Below are 5,908 nucleotides of genomic sequence, written 5' to 3' on the forward strand. Positions count from 1 at the left end.
TGTTAATCTTGGTCATTTTTCGCTCTTAATGTTAAAATTGGGATAATTCAAAAACGAATAATTTTCTTTTGATACGAATGTGTGTTCTTTGAATTTATTGTGAATTATGAGCGTGTATGAAAAAAATGTTTTTTTGCTCAAAATCGATTTTTAAAAGTTTATGGCTCTGAATGAAGTGATGACGGAAAATTGATTGCACACATTTGAAGTCTTATATCAAGGGAATGTAACCCTAAAGTTTCGTAATTTTTATTAATTTTTTAATAGGGTTAATCGTGCGGGAGGTAAAACTTGACTCACCCGGTACAAAAAAAAGCTTTTTTCTATAATTGCTTCAAGACATTGATATTCACGCACAGTTATCTATGCGTGAAGTGGGTCAGTTTTTTACATATAATTTTTTTACACTGTTGTAAGATTGAAACTATAGAAACCATACATAACAGTGCGTGAAATGCAATTTCACACACTTATACTTTTCTGTTTTTCTTTACCACTAAATATTTGACAATTAATAGATCCGGCTCGTCGGTCCTCGTTAAATTAGACAATCCACAGTGGTACGATAATCTACAATCGGACTCATCTCCACCTCATTCAAACGGCAAAGCACAGGTCCGGACTCGGGTTTGCTAAATTGGGACGGTACAAACATGTAAACGATAAACACAATCAAGGGCATACAGTGACCTGTCCGGGGGTTTCCTCCCCCTAACTCGATCATGACTTGAGGCTTCAACCACGGGCGTCGTCTTCAAAGCGCTGTCTTCCGGGCTTGCGTTGCATGTTCTGGTAGCACCTGTAACCGCCCAGTGTGCAGTTTGGGTTGCACAACCCACCCGCAGTCTCCTCAGAAGGAGACCACCAATGCAAGCGTGAGAGCGCGATAGCTCCCGTACATACGTTTACTAATGTTCTCTCAGTACCTGGGAACCGGGATTATTACCTCACAACCTTTTATCAAGCAAACGTATGATCTTGTGCATTTGGCTGCCAGCACCGGCCATCCCTACAAGATGCGTCCGATCACGGCACCGCCGTATCACGATCCAAAGGTGTCCCACCCGGACCTAGTCCGGCGCTCAGGAATTATACCATGGTATCTGCCAGAGGTTGATGATACTAGCAAAGTAGCCCAGGTTGCCCAAACATGCTATCACCCATTTACCAAAACACCTGGTAACTGTTTCTCTAGCACTGCCTCGCCTGTGTTAAAAATCACCCCCGTGTCAAGGACCTTTTCGAATATAATTTATGAGCCACATGTTTGGCTGGAAGAAGTAGTTTTTCTGTTGCATACAATAAGATTAAAAAGTTATCGAGTGCAACGCAAAAAAGGTGCAAACAGTTTTTGGTTTTCATTCATACTCGTAGAATTCTTTTTCGCGTTTTTGCGCCTCTCTGTGTTTAAAATGGTCGCCGATATATGATGTTCACTCTTCTCTTCTGGAGCGAGTACAGCACATCAGATTCCTGAAGAATACAGTCTTCACATTGAACGGTGCATATCCACCTCGTGGGGTCCGCAGTCTTCTGTTCGGTGAGGTTGGTCTGCAGTCTCTGCTTGATAGACGCACGATACTAGTCTGACTCATGTTAGTCATGTTATGAGGCTTGCGGCACATTCAACTACGCCACCAATGCCAACTGTGATGGACAATCATTTATAATAACCCTGTATGTATAAATCTAGTAACAAAACTAGTCAATCTTATTTAAATGGTATGGTAGTATCACTCCTTAATGATACTAAGACAATATGGTTTTTAAATGATACGAGTATCAATGAAGTTCAAATATCTCCATACAAAAACTTATATTATGGATTTAAATAAAACATGGTTAGACAACTTGCTAAATGGAAAGCGCAGAATATACAGGGTTATTCACACAAGAGTACAAACCTAACATCCAACCCAAATTACATTTCACATTAGTTTCCTATGAAATGTAATTTGGGTTGCATATTAGGCTCGTACTCTTGTGTGAATAACCCGGTATACACCAAGGGGGATATCTCCTCATTCAACGATACAAACGTGGTATACTCCGTACGGTGATAGATTGCACGTTTTTAAATTCTAGTTCCAAAACATAAAGCAGTGAAAAATACTAAACTCTCCATCTCAATTGTTTCACATTATGTAGAAAACCGCTGTATCCCTGCAGATTAATTCCCGCCAAACCAGTTTCTGTGTCTGTCTTCTGTCAAAAAACGTGCAATCTATCAGAGTACGGAGTATACTACCTACATCCTTTCCCAAATCCTGATTGAATAGTATGTGTTGATCATGTACACTCCTTTTATAAATTAAAATACATTTCACTGGCTTCAGAAAATTTAAATATACTACTACATGTAACGGTTTTAGTTTTCACTTTTAAACACTAACATGCCATTAACTATCCCCTTGATTGTTTCAATGAACGGCTCTTCTAGCATGTACATGTAACACATTAACATATAAAGGATAATTACAAGTTGCCAAAGAGAAACTGTTATAGATGAAGTCACCTAAGTGTATGGCGTTACTAATGTCATCCTTCTTATTCTTTTTGTTCTAAATGAAGTGGAAATAATTAGTCTAGAATAGGAGAGTTCAATTTAACAATCGCGTACTTAATGCATCAATTATATTAGTACCGGTTCTAGGTTGTTTGTTTTTTATTTTTCAAATATATAAAACTCAAAAATAAAAATTTACTTTACGTAAGTCAAATATTTAATATTTTCAAATTAACATGAAAAATGGTACGCCAACGCCATCTAGAAGCTGGAGGTATATTTTCTCTCTTCGGCTTTCTTTGGCTTCCAGTATTCTATCACAGACAACATGCATACGATCTGGTGGCCTGTTCAAAAGTGTAGTTTGAGTGATCCCCGCAGAGCCCTAGTGTTTTGTCACCGAGACTTTTTCTTGTTCAAATGACATTTTGAATTTGAAGTCAAAAACACTTTGTTTTTTGCTGCTTTGAAATTAAATTCGTGAATCTTTTCCTTACTGTTCGTTGTTTTTGTGTTTAGTGGTGTAATTGTTCTTTGTTATATTGCGCACTAGCGCACTGATTATTATTTAAGCGTGAAGCGCCCGTTTTGTGGCGCCCTCATCGGCGGAAATTAGCTCTTTCTCGGAAACATTTTCATGATGAAATGAAATGAACAGACCGGTTATAATGCAGCAGGTTGTGATCCATCCAATGCAATGTTTTCATTTACCTATCTGTGATTGGGATTACATTTTTATTTATAAGTATGCATATTGTTATATTTTTACAGTATAGTTTTAATTGATTGTACCTACGTAGTTTTAAAAAATCTATACCTACATTGAAATGTTACCATTATGTAATTTACATTTGATAGAATATGATGAATAATTTTTTTACATAAAAAGTAAGAATTTTAAGCTCAAAATATTGCTAAAATATTGCCTATTATACTGTATGTATAGTACTGCACATTATCGCAATGTTTTTCATTTTTTAACGAAACAAATAGCATCTTAATTATTTTTTCTCTGTATAAAAATAAATACATAAAAATAAAGTGCAAAAAAAATTAAAGTACCATGTAATACTTTATTTTTCGAAAGAAAAAGATAAGCACTCTACACAAGTTATTGGCGTGTATTTTGGGTTGCCCATGTAGCTAATACAGCATTTCTTACGTATTACTACCACATACAAAGAAGTAGAGAATGACGAAAAGATCTTAAAGATCATAAATTCAAATTGATATTGATATTCCAATTATCTTTTACATGATACCCAAACCCAACCATTAATTCCATTACATTTAATTAAATACAAATAAATAAATTAAATTTAGCACAGTGCTCTTTGCATTTGCAATCAGCATCCATTAAACATAACTTAAACACCAATTTGTAATTAATCAACGCAATTACTTTTCAACTTATTTATTAATCTTCGATGTAATAAACAATGATTGGCTGTTAAGATGACAGAAAATAATTTCGATTACTTTCAACTGACAATACGAATGTAAATAAATAATGCATAAGTACCTATTTAATAATTTTATAAGTATAAATCAGTTATTTTTTAAAAAAGCAAAATTTAGGAATAATTGTCTGGTTTTTTAACATTTTTTAACCATAACATCGTAAACCAAAGGGCAAAACAACAAAAATTACTTTCAAAATACCTATGTGAAGACTTTATTGATTTCTTTTATTATTATAGTGATGAGTGTTTCAACAGCATAGCTGTCATCATCAGAGCCATGATACAGAGAAAGAAATAATAAAGAGTTATAATTGTGAATACTAAGTGGTCTATTAAATTTCATTTCAAAATATTTTATTTAAAATATTTTTCCGGTTAGGTTAAAACCCATTTTTCTGCAATTTTTAAAAATTGCATTTAAGGGGGATACCTAAAAATATATTGTCAAATCACAAAAAATAATTTTTCCTTTTTTTTTGTTTCGGTTTGTGGCCCTCGTTGCATAATCGCCGAAACCGACATTTATGTGAACAAATTAGGAACACGTTAGCCTTTTACGGCATAATTTCGAGTTTATGGGATCGTTAAACCATCAAAACCCGTCCACACCCATAAATAACAGCCTTGGCTAAATGCAAAAAATGGAGAATTTCTGTGCTGGTCTAGAGTTCCGGTCCCGGATCCCGTCGAAAGCATCAATTTCCCCTGACATGTATTAAAATTCCGATCCCACTTCTGGTTTAATCATAGCCAAGTGGTCACCCTAACTAATAAATGTTCAAACAGTATAACGTGCTGGGGAGGAGTTTAATAAAACCGAATAAAGGACACCGTATACGGTCGGGGTCGTCCTTTCATGTCCTGACGCTGACTTTTAATATCTCCTCTTGACATATTATTGCACGTGTGTGTACACCCCTAATTCACTAAGCTCTACCTTTAATTACTGATTATTGCAGACATGAAAAATTATAATTAAAGCGCAACTCGGCGCTTTTAACTTTTTCCATTTTACGAGCGAACGAGCTTTTTTACTGCCGCTCGGTTCATTTTCGCTTCCCTTTTTGCAAAACAAAACGTTTGAAATGCACTTAACCTCCCGAAAATATTAAAGAGTGCCAATAATTCAATAATTTTTTCAAAAAAATTCTCGGAATAATACATAGTTGTCTTTAGAGAAAATCCCGGAACGATAAAATTTTTGCGAGCAAAATTGGTTTAATGAAAAGGGAAAACGACGCTCCGGAGGCTCCGGTTAAGTGGCTGTCGGAATTACACGCGCTCTTGATATTCAATATGGCATTGATAATATTCCGTGTGTGAGGGGGAAAGTGAGAGTTGCCGGGAGGGCTATCCTTGCAATTTATATCAGATTAGGGTGAAGTACTAAATAATACGGAAGCCCTCGACATTGCCATCAACCCCCTCACAGGACTAATATATTTGACAAATAGATATGTGTTATTAGTTTGTGAACCCTATTCAGTGATGGTGCTTTGCACACGTTTCACTAGATCACAATAAGGGCAAAGGTTAAGATTTAGATTTGATTGCGATTATTGAAAATTTTTATTGACCGTTTTACCGTCTGCTGCATCATTATTAAACATAAATTCAAATCTCTACGAGATTTTGAATATGTATAATTTATTTATGGCAGAGAATTTTTTAAAGTAAAATAGCAGTTTGAAATAAATGCAATAGAATTCTTTCCAAATTTGTTTATACACTAGATTACTTTGATTTGTTTCTATTTAGTAAATTTCTGTTGCATATTATTCGAATTTTTAATGTTTTATACAATATCAAAAAAAAAACATCAAAATGTCCATAAGTAGTAAAAATAAGATACGAATACCTACTATTGTTTGCGAATAATTTAATGATATTTTCTGTTATTAAAAACTGTCGGCGGTAATACTTCGAATGCTTAAAAATT

Source organism: Tenebrio molitor, chromosome 5 (genome assembly GCF_963966145.1).
Source record: "Tenebrio molitor chromosome 5, icTenMoli1.1, whole genome shotgun sequence".
NCBI lineage: Eukaryota > Metazoa > Arthropoda > Insecta > Coleoptera > Tenebrionidae > Tenebrio > Tenebrio molitor.